Raw genomic sequence first — 14,667 nt, 5'->3', positions numbered from 1 at the left:
CCTTGCAAAGGATGCTGCAATTGTAATTAAAAATGTTTAAATTCTCCTATCATATTTTTATTGCTCACTGCCATATACAGCTCCTCTCCAGTTATTTTTACTTCAAAAAATATTCAAATACAGTAAAAATCTGAATAAAGAATTATAGTAAAAAAAGTGTGAAAAATATCATGTAAAATTATTTTCTTTCAGTATCACTAGATTAAATGAAGTTATTGTCAATGATCTAGCTTTTCACACACAGTGTAAAATATGTGGATAATTTTTAGTTGCGTTTCCTCGAGCACAGTTCATCACAATTTGTCTCAAAGCTTAAGGACATAAAAAAAAAATGTTCTTTTCTCTTTTGCCTGCATTTCTGCATGGCTCAAGCAGATTAAATCAATAAGGGATCATAGTCTTCACCTGGTAAGTTTACTTCATGAAAAGAGAAAGTGTCCCTGAGTGTTTTAAGAGAAAAGAAAGTATTTTACTTTAGTAATAAATCAAAGTGTTTGAAACACTGCTGAACCAAGCCTAGATATTTGCTGAAATAATATATCACATATCTCATATTGAGAAAATTACAGACAAGCACACTCAGTCTAGGGAAGGGCGCTAGACTAGACAGGGACTAGGACCCACATGGTCAAAACCCACACATCAGTGGATTCGTAACAGCATAAGAGAGAAAAATAAGAAAGAAAGACAGGGAGTAAGGAAACTTGCTGAAAACATGCTTGTGGCTGAAATCGAGGAAGGAAAGACTAAAATTTGCACACAGCAATGCTAAAGATTAACTTGTAAATAGTTTTGATTATGAGGCAACAAGTGTAGTCTTTGCTGTCCTCCTTTTGTCTTCATTCCATCTTCATTTAGAATCTGCAAACCAGGACAACTCTTTTAAAGCTCTCTAAGGTAAGACTGGCTTCATTTCTATCTTTGCCACTCCATTTCGCTGTTTTTTCTATTCTAGCACAGCTCATTGGCTCATTTGTTGTTTGGTGGTGTACATTTTACTTATTGAGCAGTGGAGTTTTGTACAGCCTAGACAGAGATTAAGACAAATTCTGATAAGGACTGGAAGTTGACTCTCAGCATTAAGGAGGATTAATGTTTAGCTCTGTGTGGCAGGGGCCTTCTCAGTGGCTGTGTTTACGCAGTGTTGCAGACCCTGCATTAATCCGAAATTAGTATAAAAGATCAGCTGTGGCCACTGAGGCGAACCTTCACAGGGCTTAGGCCAGTAATCAAGTCTCACTTTGGGACAATGAGCGCCTGGAAGGTCAATGAGAGGCCTGGGTTGAAGGGACGAGGAGATTGAGGTGGGGGGTGGGAGAGTGATGAGGGACTTTTGGTGACCACATGGTTTAATTTAGGTGAGATCCCCACACACACACACACACACACAGACACTGTTTGCCCCCTAAAGTATGTGCCTTCTCGTCTTTATGTTGGGCGTTCATTACCATGATTTGTTTTTGTTACAGCTACAGAGGACATTAGTGTTTATAATTTAACACTTAAAAGACATTTCTTCCTTTTTCTTGAAGCCCGTCTGAAATCTTATACATGTATTTGATGTCACACAAGTTTACATTTCAGCGCACTAAGTATTAGCTCTGTCACATAATTATAATGTATGCTGAGGGATTATAACAATAAATATTATAAGACTATCTTGCTGCTTGTAGCGTAGAACAACATCTCCTGTTCCAACGCAAACCAACATTGAGCAGAGCTGGTAGGAGAATTACAGGAGATGTCTCGGCTCCAGGACCGTCTTTTACAGGAAAGTAACACTGTGTCAAATTGAAAACAAGCAGTATAAACATCAGCAGTAAATTTTCCACTGCCAAACTAGTGCTGGCTGGTGCAACACAAGAGGCAGCACCACTGAATTCAGTTAGGAAAATAAAATAAAGGAAATATAGCTCAGCATAAACCGCAGCCCTTGGATGATGAATACTCGCAAAACTGTTGATATCTGCATTATTTTGTATTTTTAAACCACTCTGTGAGCAGCCACATTCAAACCTGCTTCCAAAAGAAGACAATTTTATTGACATTTTAAATAAGGCTCACCATACATGTATTCTTATAATGTGGCCAAGTGAATGTCTCTGCTGCTGCAAAAAGGGTCAGAGGACCTTGCCCTTGTAAATACTTTCCAAACTACTATCTATAAAGTTCTTGAATTATTTATTTATAGGGATTTTATAGCGCCTGGGCAAATTACAGGTCCCTTGAAAAAAAAAACAGAAAATCATCTCCTCAATCAACTATTCTTGGCATGTGCCAAACTTCATCCTGCACTAACTTTTCCACAGTAGTCCCACCATGTCTGTCTTTTGTGCACACATGTTAACAACAGACAAACTACAAATGAAAGGGTAACAGCACAAAAAAACAACAGCAACACAGCCAAACGATAATTTAGGGCATTTGCACCACATTGTGGTGGAAGCAGCTCTCTTCAAGTGCCAGCAGGGTACCAGTGAACCCCCCACCCCAGCCACCCACTGCTGCTAAGATTAGTCAAATTAAACACTATTATTCACGTCACTCCCGCAGCTGGCCTTTTAAGTGGTTCTACGTTAACTATCATAATGGTTTGCTTTGAAAGCCACAGTCTTCTCCTTAATTTACAATATGAAAAAGCACTTTTGGCCAAGTCTCGGTGGGATTTTTCTTCTCTTCTGCCTCATGATACAGGGGAAAAATAGATTTTCTTTAAACTGCAGTTTCTAGTATGCATGAATTGCATGAATGTAAAACATTTTATTTTCAAATCCATATTTAAACAGCATTTGCAACAAGTTAGAGTCTTATATATTGTTAGCATATTGTTAGGACTTAGGTCACTGATTTTAAAACATAATAAAAAATCTAAAAGTAATCATTTGTTATTTTGTCATAGCAGGAAATATTTATTTCCAAATGGTAAAGTTTTTGTATAGTATGTTTGGTTAAAAGTCAGCCAGGACTCTTGAAGTCAGCTTTAATCAATCATCCCTATACACTATTTTATCATTTATTTAGAAGACATTCCTGAGTTTGTGTGCTTTCAGAGTGAAGACTATAGTAGCTCTGCCAGACTCTCACATCTGTCCATACGTTTTTAATGTAGTCTCCTGTTGGGAAAAAAACCCTTTCATTTTCCCTGTTGTATCCCCATAACCTGATAATGGATGTGGTATTGGCCAGGGGCCCGTGGACTGAGGACGGCCGGTGATGGATAACCTAGTTTCAGACCCATCATCACCGTACAGCATGTGCCTTGTATCTGTAGTAAAATACCCCCCACCCACACTGAGCATGCTCCAGATACAGATTTAGGCTGTCTTACATTTTAAACCTCTATTACTGCCACAAACTCATAACAGAGAACTCAGTTATCCACATTGGTATAGGATGGACAAAACAATGGAAACACCACATAAACAACAACTTTAGTGTCACTGAACCTAAGGCACAATTGCAGAAGCAGGTACACGGGCCAAACACATGCCAATTAGTAATGTGTCAGCCTTAAAGGGACAGTTCACCCCAAAATCAAAAATACATATTTTTCCTCTTACCTGTAGTGGTATTTATCCATCTAGATTGTTTTGGTGTGAGTTGCCAAGTTTTAGAGATATTGGCCGTAGAGATATGTCCCTTTTTTAATATAATGGGACTATATGGCTTGTGGTGCTCAAACCGGCAAAAAAATAGGTTCGAAAAAAATTAACAGTGATGTCTCTTTCCAGAAATCATGACCCGGTTACTCAAGATAATCCACAGATTTGGTGTGAGCAGTTTCATATAGGAACTATTTTCTTTCTACCAATAGTTCCTACATGAAACTGCTCACACCAAGGTCTGTGATCTTATCTACAACAAAGGCTACTGAGAGAGGACCATGAATGTCAAATAATTGCAGGTGGGTTACTAGGTTACTAGCTACTGGTCTAGGGACTAAAAGTCAAGATATCTCGGCTTCCGCTGCTTCAACTTTTACCATTATTTTTTAATATCTGTGAGCCACACAATTTTATGTAAGTGCAATACAAAAGTAGCCCTTTAGGCATTTTGCACCAAACCTAGCAAGGATAAGTAAGTAGCACTTTCCTGATCTATGTTGTGATCTGATGAGTCAATCATAACTCATCCTATTTCCTCCTTACCAACTGGTTTACACTTTGAGAAAACTATACAGTGGTAGCTACCCTCAATATCTGCTGCCAACAAACATGGTGATGGATCTGTATTGGTAATGGCAGCCATCATTTAGAATATATCGTACAAGATCTTTAAAAGAGTAAAGAAAGATTAGACTAATGTAGCGGACAAGGTGTACTCTAGGGTACAAAGTGATCAGCTATCACCACAGGCAAAGCAAAAACCACTGTTTATGTGCCTGAAGATGCAGTTCCACAAGTGGCTACTAGATGCTGCTCCAAAAAAATCTCTGACTCCATTCAGATGCAATCAAATTGCAGTGAATACATTTAAAAAAAACAAGGACAATAGGAAGAGAAATAAAATAAAACATAGTTAACTTAGGTGTTGAGGGGCGCCTCGGTAGCTCACCTGGTAGAGCCAAGTGGCAACCTCCGGGGCTGAAAAATGAGCCAAAAGTGCCAAAATCTGCATTTCCTGGAATGGCCACTTGAGACTGGCTCCAAAAGTCAATCCCTATAACACCCCATGTTACATCAGCTACATCAACTTTACATCAGAAATAAACGTTTACAGCCTGGTACAAAAAACGGTTTTGTAGCTATAGCTAATTTCCCCGTTCATGACAACAGTACGGGCAGTGAATTTTTACATAACTCACCTGTTTAAATTATATTAAGGCTTAAAGTTATGCATAACGTGGCTTCTTTGAGTGACAGGTGGGTGCCCTATCAGGTGGCTTGCTGTTGGGTGGTTTCATCAACCAGGCTTCATCCGTCCCGCCTTAGCTCCACCTCTTTGCCCATTTTTGGATTAGCCGGAGTCAGGCACAAGACAGCAACGGCTGGAGCCACCGGAGCCGCCCACTTTGAGCTTCAAAACAGCTCTTCCGAAACCTATAGGTGATGTAACAGACACTACCTCCATGTTTTATACAGTTTATGAGTAGAGCGCGCACCCCGTGTACAAGGGAGAGGCCTGGGTTCGAATCTAACCCTTTGCTGCATATCATCCGCCCTCTCTCTTTCCCACATTTTTCTCTTCAGCTGTTCCTATAAAATAAAGGCAAAAAGACCCCAAAAATAATCTAAAAAAATCAAATTAGGTATTGAACCCAAATCCAAGCTGCAAAATGTTGCTTTAGAGACAAATCATTAGATATTTTAAATTCTAAAGTATCTGGACAAATTGTTCAAGCCATTTATTCTATGGCACAAACACTGTTCCCTCAATGATGATCCAGGTATGGATGTGTGTGTGTTTCTATTATTTTGGACATCTGGCAAGGTTTTCTCACAAATGTTAGATATTAATACGTATAACAATAACAATTCAACTGAATATACAGTAGTGTAGATTAGTGCTTTTTGTGAAATCTGAGGTTCATGAGCAAGACCATAAAACACAGATTTTTGCTACATGATCACACTGTTATGACTTGAGTCTGTGTGCTCTCACCAAAACCAACTTTTGGAAAACTTATCCACAGTTTGAGCCAGTGTCTGGTGTCATAACCAATACAGTCGCTGCAGGAGCCACGGGAGCAGAGAAACACAGCCTGCTTCCACTCCAACTTCCAACATTGTTACCTTCAATGAGTCTTGCATATCAACTTCAAATCTAGCACCAGGGAGCTGCACAAAATCGCGGAGGGAAAAGGAAAAAAGAGCTCTCCTGCAGGTTGAGATAGGTTGATTGTATGTCTATAAGAATAGTGACAGAATAGCTCATGCCTCGGTGAAACACGATCACTTTGTCTACAAGCTGCGTACTTGAGCTCCAGCTCACTAAAACACTCTTTAGTTTGAGTTTCAGATTTACTGGTAGATTATTACTCCATTGCAAGTGTCCTTAGCAGAGAAGTAATGATTATTGCAGGTCATTTCTTATATTCAGTCTCTGTAGTGTGGAATGAGAAAATTTCACTTTTAAATGCAGTTTCTCTTTATTCCACTATTTTTAAAGCATTTAAGAATGTAATACATTACTTGTTTAGATGGCTATTTTGGGGACAAACCTTTAACACGGAACAGACTTTTTTCATAAGCACAGAGGAATTGTGGTTTGCATTAATCATTTCTAAATTATGAATCAATCTTGTGAACTGTCTTTTTTGTTGGTGGGAGCCGTAGCACCGCAGGAGGTGATTAGTCCAAGCAGGGTTAAAGATGTGACACACAATTTGAAAACAGCTGTACGACTCACCATACAGCATGAGTCTGTTTGTCCCTGAGCGTCTCAAGGAGCTGCAGGCGGCTGGTTCTCATCCTCACTGTGATGATTTATGCCTGACACATCTTAGTACAGTAAAAAGAGTCAGCATACAAAAAAGAAAAGAAAAGAAAAAAAGATGCTCTTCACATTCACATGTTTTGCATTTCTGCCTGCATGGGCGAGGATGACATTTCATTTCTTACCCAGAGTCATCTCAAAAGGGCTAATTCAATTTGCACTCCAAGCTGTTTCTAATCCTCTCTCCCTTCTCAATTTTTCACTCTATCGTCTGAATACCAGAACATTTGATGTTGTAATGGCAAACGTTGGAGCATTTTTACACAGCTGTTGGTAAAGAGTGAGAAGAAAACAGTTTGTCAAATGTATCCAAATATCCTTGTAATTGTATGGTGGAGTTTTCCAACTCCATCGGGATGATATTTACTCTGTATCGTACAGGTTTAACAGTTCGCATGTTTCTTTGGTTAGTTGGGACAGTTCACTAATCTCTTTAATTACTCTTTAGGAGGCTTATTGTCCAAGTCTGTGGAAGTACCAGTGGGTTTTACTAAAAAGATGTACACATTAGTAAAACAAAATACAAGACTCAAGTGAATATGTGGTTTAGTCCTGTACAGTTCAGTGGGTGGTTCATGATACTAACACTATCTGCCATATTTATTAAGCTATGTCAATCAACAGATATCACACTGCATTAAAAACCACAACATTAGTATTAGCAGTACAGAAAAATGTGTCCCCCCCAAATTACTTACTTGTTTAAGTTTTAAATATGAACTAGTTGTGCACCTGGAAGTGCAAACTAGCTGTACTTAAGCCAGAAACATAAAAGGAATAGTTTGACATTTTGGGAAAAATGCTTATTCTTTTTCTTGCAGTTAGATGAGATGATCGATACCACTGTGGGTTACGTAGCCTATGGAGTCGGAGGTGCATAAAGACTGCAAGTAGGAACTCTGGTCACCAAGAAATATTTACAGCATGTAACTTCTTCCAATAAAACCACAAACTTAACATTTATGTTTGTGTACAGATTAAACAAATTAGATGTGTGTTAATTAATGAGCTTTGGGGGAACATATTTTTTTAACTTTGGACAGCCAGGATAGCTGTTTCCCCCTGCTTTTAGTCTTAACGCTAAGCTAATCACCTACTGGCTCTGGCTCCATATTTAGCAGACAGACATGACGGTGGTATCCATTTTCTTATCCAACTCTCAGCAGGAAAGTCGAAGTTTTCTTTTAAAGGGGTACTCCAGTGATTTTGCATTGCCCTTCCATAAAGTTGGGGGACCTAAGAGAGACAAATTAATAAAATAGAACTGTAAAATTCGATGCAGCAGAGGCCAAGATATCTTTCCTAATTGAGTTAAGCTCCAAAAATCTGAATCATACAATTCCCATAATGCAACTCGATAATGTCTTTTCATTACACCCTCACTTTGAGATAAACACCCACAGTGTTCAAGCTGCATGCCACTAGTTTGTAACTGAGGTTCCACATTAAAAAATTGTATTCTCTAAGACCTAATGTACGGAAAGCCCTGAGAGGCAAGTGAGAAAATAAATTGTGGCGATCCATTTTCTAAGTCTGATCTAAATTGTCCTGTGTTTATTACTTAAAAACTGGTGAAAAAAAAGGTTTTGCCACCTTTGCCATAATCTCTCTAAATTCCTTGTAAAATGTAATCTGTGAAACAGGTGGGAAAAAAGTTTTGCCAAGTGAAAAAACAATGTTTTACCAGAATCATTTTTCTAAGTTAGTTTTTATTTTTCATCAAATAAAAAGTTTTGGCAGACTTTTTTTTGTCCGGGTAATTTTGTGTTGTAAAGTATTTGTTGTTGTAATACTCATTTTGGCCACAAGGCTGAAGTGCACCACTACCCCATGTTCTAAATAGGACTAAAACATTCATGTTTTCTTCTAGATGAAACGCCAATTAAAATACATTTCTAGCCAAAACAAAGACATAACAGTAATGTTACATAACTGTGCTAACACAATATATGCACCATGTGTTTAGAGTGCATGGAGAAATTAAAACTCACCTAGAAGAAAACTTGAATGCTTTTACACAGTTAGAAACACATGATCCTGACAAAAAATATTTTTTTTAACTGCCACTTTTTTTTTCACCTGTTCCACAGATGAAAAAAAGGTAACTTGGAAAAAATATCCCGGCAAAACCTTTTTTTTTCACCTGTTCTTAAGTCATAAACACAGGAGAGAAAACAATTTAGATCAGACTTAGAAAATGGATCACCAGAAAAACATTTTCTCACTTGCCTCTTAGGACTTCCATACTAATGACACCATCATGAATATGTTATTTTCTCAGACTTGGCAAAGCTCCACCAGATTCACAGAAGACATTATACAACTTTTTTCACAGGTTGAGTAATACTACTAATGACCAGTAGACTGATTTTGATGTGTACAATTGGTGGAGTTCCCTTTTTAACATGCTGTTGAATTGAAAGATAATTCTTCATTTCTTTAAGGCCTGCTAGTAATCACAACACTACTTTTGCAACAAGGCCTACCATCAGCTACTGCTAGAATAGTTGCAGTTTTGCTGCCTGCGCTTCTATATTTAAGTGTTGTGGTCATGCATGATCCATTGTGAGCTCAGAAAGGCACTCGTCATGCCAGGCTACAGTGTCAAACAACTGGCACTGACTGTTGCCATGAAAATTTCTCCACACTGGCCACAGCTCGCTTGCACTGCTCCTGCCCTAACAGCCCTTGCAAGGTAATCCTCACCCACTTATGTGCAGCATGTGAAACTAATTTTCTCATCCGCTCGTCAAATTAGCTAGTGGATTTCAAAAAAGGACATCCACTTTTACTACTTTACTGCACTGTTTTTTCAGAATATATACAAAATGGGTTGTTTACCTGGTGAAGTGTCTTTTAAAATAGTCAATTCCCGGCAAAAAATTACATGTAATATCTGCATTTTTCTTCTGGACAGTGTTAATTTACAAACTTTCTTTAGTGATCAGGTGACCTTTGAGAGTTGTGGTGAACTTCTTTTCAGCAAATGGCCATTTTGTAAAGCTGTAAAGGTTGTGCTTATATACGACAGCAGCTGGGTAGTGATTTGGCATCTGAAGTCAACATTAGCATTTGGCATGTAATTCTAGGTCACATCAGCAGGCTGCAAAAGTGAAAATAAGAAGGTAAATACTGTACATTTCTGAAGTTCTTAAGTTGTCTCTTAGGAAAATACTCACATGTGCAGAGTGTAAATAAATAACACAAAAATATCTGAAGTTCCCACCTCAGCCAAGTAACATAACACTAGACATAATAGCAGAGATAAACTGAGAGTTCTGGCTACCCTGGCAGTCCAACAGGTTATGGGAGAAGTTTCTCTTTACCAGCCCTGCACCCCATGTCCCTGCACCGCATTTCTGTCCATTAACACATCCACTGTACGCACTCAATTTGGGAGTGTAATAAGAGGCAGAGAGTCTTGCAGCCATTCCCCTTGCTGCCGGCAGAGACCCTGTAGGAGGGAAAATTTGTCCAACTAAAATCACCCCAACAGGGGGGAGCTCCTAGGTCAGAAGCCCTTAAGTTGAGGCGAGTAGACACTCCTATTAGTTTGTGATGAAAACTGTGTGATCCATCATCGCCGGCACGTTCGTCTGTTAAGGGACTGTAAGCATGCTGGGAGCTCCCACGGGCCTCCACTTGATCACAGTTAAGCTGAGCTACATGGGGCACCAAAGCTATCACTCATTATGAAAATGGAAGGAAACTGAGATAAGCTTCCACATTAAATAATTAAAGTAGATCCTCATATGGACTGGTTAAGTTAGAAGTAAAATATTATCCCAATAATATATGCCTTAATTTTCAATATTTTCACGAGAGCTTTTATGTATAATGCTTGTCACTGGCTTGGCAATATGGCTGAAATATTAATGAGCATATTTTTTTATATCAATATATATCATGGCACATGTATGCAAAATCAATACTAATAATACATTTGCAATTGCACCGTGGCAAAATATGAAAGACATTAACTTAAAACTGTAAGAATGTACAATTTTCTTGACCTACAACACTTGATGCTAAAGCACATTTGAGTGCTCCACTTCAGGCCAGGCGATAATAAGTTGTTGTACTTCTTTACACAGAGGAAAATCCCAGTAAAATGTCAACTAATAAAACCTTTAAGTGCTGTATTTCAAATAATCATCCATGATCTCTCTATTTCCCCTGAATCCTCTTCCAAACAAAAGCTATTCTTAAACAGCAGTACCACCTTGCCTTACACCAGTGCTAATGTGACCCCCCACATGCCCTACTAGTACGAAGGTAGCAACATCCCTAAGTCTTGGAGCCAAGACAAGTCTGGCTCTCATTACCATGGGAGCTACTGCCTCTGCCTGAGAAAAATGCTGCTGGTTTAAAATAAATGTTATTGTTTGTCACAGGAAACCAATCTGATTACTGTTTCTTCTCTCATGCGCACACTTAACGCTGCACACCGGGCTGTATTTACGCATGTGGTTTTCATTCAGCCTCCCAGTGAGAGGGGAAACGGACACCTCACGTTTTCATCTTTATTAAGTCACACTTTGGGGAAGGTTAAAATGGGTGTTGTTTACACAAAGTATTTGGCAATCTTTGGAAGACAATCTGTCTGTCCACATCAAACAATAGACTGAGTTTCTCTGCTGCAGCACCAGCAGCAGCAGTGTCTTAGAAATGAGCAGGGGAGAGGGAAAAGGACGACTCCTCTGATAGTCGTGATGTCTGTGTTTGCTCAACCTGACAGCGAAAGTGAGGAGTTGTTAAAATGTGGTGTGGAGCTATTTTGGGTTCAGCAGGAATTGGCCACTATGACGGTATCATTTCACATTAGCTATGTGTATTGTTACAGCAGAATTGTGTATGTGCATGTGTGTGACTGTGTCTTCAAATGTAGCAGATAGCTGATTGAAAAGAGCCCTCTACTTTTTTCACGCTGTGCCTTGTATCCCTCTTTCTGTCTTTCTCCCTTCCCTCTTTTTCTGTGTGTGAGTGTATCCCTCTGGGGATTAATGACATACACACACACGCCCCAAAAGCAGTGCAAAGGAAAAAAACAAGAGTGCCAGTAAAAAACAGAATAAAAGGCTTAAAAGGCATCTGGGAGGAAAGCTGAGAAACCAAGGGACCCGTCAGCAGGGTCTGCCAAGGCTTAGAAGTCAGACTGTTTGTTTTGCTTCATATGTCGACGCGGCCACTCTTTTTCTCCCAGTGTGGTTCTGTCCCGCCGTGATTCTCCGTCAGGCTGCTTCTCATAAACTTTACCTCCATGGGACACCTCTACTTGACACCCAGCAAACCAACAACACCCACATCCCAGGGAAAAAAGAGGCAATATGTAAATGTTGTGAAAGGAGCCAATTAGGAAATGTATCTTGTTTGAAAGGGCTCGTAATTGTTTAATTCCAAAAACATGTTTTCTGCCTCCCTGGTAATGTGTCACATGTGAGGCTGTGGCTTTCTGGAGAGAGGGGGTGGGCGGGCGTTGAAAGGGTGAGGAGGGATTTGAACGTGCTTGGTGGCAAACATTTGTTTATGTTTTCCTCCTGTTGCATCATTTCAAAGGGCAGCATGCATGTCCCATTGTGGGCTTCACGTCTCCCACTGATTGGAAACACATTGCAGCTAGCTCTGTATGGTAAAATGTCAAACCAACAGTCATGTCATGTATGAGAGAGAGAGGGAGCATTATGTGACGGACTTTTTAAACAAACACTAACCTACGCATTTAATCAGGTAGACATCAGCTCAGCTTTTTCCAGGACCCCCACTCCCAGTGAAAAGGAATAAACTGTGTGTGTGTGTGGTAGTGGGGGGGGGCATTCAAAGAAGTTTTAAAAAGAAACTGAATTAAGGTATTTTAGATATTTCTCCCCCTATCTTTCACTCCTTTTAGAGACAGGGAGAAAAAATAACTGAAAAGGAATAGCAAATGTATGTATAAGTGAATGAAGGAGGCCATAAAGCATGTGTATTTCCTGCTCCTCTGTATTTTCCACTTCCACTGTGCTAAGTCTGAGCACATGGTTAACAAGACTTCTCCTTTTTAATTGCTCCCATCACACAGTTGACGCATACTACCAGAGCAATGTCCTTGAATGGACCACCAACCCTAAAACCTGGAAGAAACTTTTTATTTCTTTTTAATTTCCTCATAAGTAGCCCCCGCGACCAATTTTACATTCCATTTAACATACATGAAAATCAAATCTGTTCTCATTTTGATTGAAATAAAAAAAGTGAATCAGTCTTTTGACATTTCATTTGTTAATGTGTATTTCCTCTCCTCTTAACACATTTTTAAATTAAATTAGGATTTTTGCAGATGTCACACTCACAGGGAATTTCATTTATCCGAGTCCTAAAAATGGTCATGGACAAGGTTTTTATTAAATAATATAAAAGTAATTTTGCTACTGGGAAGATGGAAATATACAAGCACAACTTACTGGACTTCCCCCCCCCCCATCAGGGGTGGTTCACCATATTAGGGTTCTTTTAGGAAGGAATGATAACAATGCAGATACTTTGTTTACAGATAATGCTGTAATCTGAAAACACAATTATCTGCCTCAAAGTAATTACCACTTGAAAGATGTTACTATATATTTGTGTCTAATGTATTTATGATAATTATGATGTTAACTGCCTATGCAATTACATAAAACTCAGTGGTGTTTTATGCATAAGTATGCAGAAAAAATACATGTTGGACGTACTAAAACACTGACTTATCAGTCTTGTACAAGAAATAACACTCAAGACTAATAAAAGGTCAGTGTAGACCTTGTAAAAGTAATATATTTCTGAATGTTTTTTCCTAGCAATTTCTGATATTTTTAGCAACAATTTATGGACCACAAATCTATTACTAAAACTGAAATAGTAAACATTGCTAATCGCTGGGAATTGTAATTATATTAAAAGGAATAACTCCTTACAACTCTACAGTTAACAACATGACAGTTAACATTTGCATTACCTTAAACACATTAAATCACACTGAAACACAAATCTATTCTGCTGTTGATATATAAAGACGTTAGTGAGCCTTCATTGAACCAATTGCAATTCAATCTGAACATACCAAACTGAGGGTGACTGTTGTTGTTGTTGTTACAAAACCAATGAATTCATACTTATTTTGAAATCGCCTGGTAATGAAGTAGTTACAGGGCTTGACTATTTAACAATACACATAAAGATACAAGAAAATAACCTAAATGTGCTTTGTCTATTACTGTTATGTTAACATTTACCATATTGTCTCCATCATCTTCTGTTTATAGTAATGTCATTTGTAAATAATGTCCATAATACCACTTGTAAAATGTTTTCATAATACTGCTCTATCCTGCATTTATGCACACACTTTATATCCTGTACTTGCTTGCTGCATTTCTGGTTAGACCTAAACTGCATTTTGTTGCATTGTACTTGTACATGTGTAATGACAATAAAGTTTAATCTAATCTAATCTAATATTACCTTTAGTTTGTATACAAATGCCTACAAACAGTGAATATGAGACTGACCAGGTGTTATCTGTGTGAGCCTCCAGTAGCCGACAGCAGTGAGACAGCGGGCAGCACAGGGTGAACACGGTGCTGAGCAGGGTAAGGCCTTATCGCCGCTTTCATTTTTCTCCCCAAGGTGAGCTGGGAAGAGATCAGTGGCACTAAACCCTGGGAATTACCCTAGATATTGGCCCCCTGCGCTCTGCAAATGAAATCCTGCCGTCAGCAGAACATGGTGGTTAACACTCTGAAAATCAGTTTTTGTGCAGACCACAGCTGGCGCAAAGGGGCAAGGCAAAGTAATGGGGAAAGGAGAAAGAAGGGGGGAGAAAAGAGGAGGGGGAAGGGAGTAATCGACATTACTCATAAAGAGAAAAAGACAGAGGGGGAAGGCTTTGCTCTTGGCCTCTCCATTCTTTAGTATGTCTGCTTTCAGACTATGCATATTGTTGTGCAACAATTTCAGTGTTTCCTCTAGGATTTTTTTCAGCAGCAGGGGGAAAGGGTTTTGTTGAACCTGGGTGGTGTGTGCGTGCCGGTGGCGTGGTGCACACGTGCCTTTTAAAAAAGTGTTACAACTAACCCGTAATGACAACTAAACACATCAGATGAGGTGAGGCACGGAAAGACAGTTAGGTCGGTCGCCAGAGAATACTCTATCTGCCATGTGACACTGAGCAGATACTGCAAGAAATTACAAAACTTCAGAGAACAAAAGTAAAAC

At 39.0% G+C, this 14,667-nt stretch overlaps 1 protein-coding gene across 1 annotated transcript in view; it reads left to right on the top strand.

Moving 5' to 3' along the window:
* The first annotated feature begins 879 nt into the window (after window positions 1-879).
* The window catches only part of pitx2 (paired-like homeodomain 2), a 63,509-nt gene continuing 49,721 nt past the window's right edge, over window positions 880-14,667 (top strand). Inside the window, exon 1 of the mRNA XM_044205755.1 lies at window positions 880-897. The gene's annotated coding sequence lies outside the window, so the exon portion shown is untranslated. The remainder of the gene's footprint in view (window positions 898-14,667) is intronic.

This window comes from Siniperca chuatsi, linkage group LG8 (assembly GCF_020085105.1).
Source record: "Siniperca chuatsi isolate FFG_IHB_CAS linkage group LG8, ASM2008510v1, whole genome shotgun sequence".
Taxonomy (NCBI): domain Eukaryota; kingdom Metazoa; phylum Chordata; class Actinopteri; order Centrarchiformes; family Sinipercidae; genus Siniperca; species Siniperca chuatsi.
The sequence above is the reverse complement of the archived record's forward strand: the minus strand, read 5'-3'. Positions and strand labels throughout refer to the sequence as shown.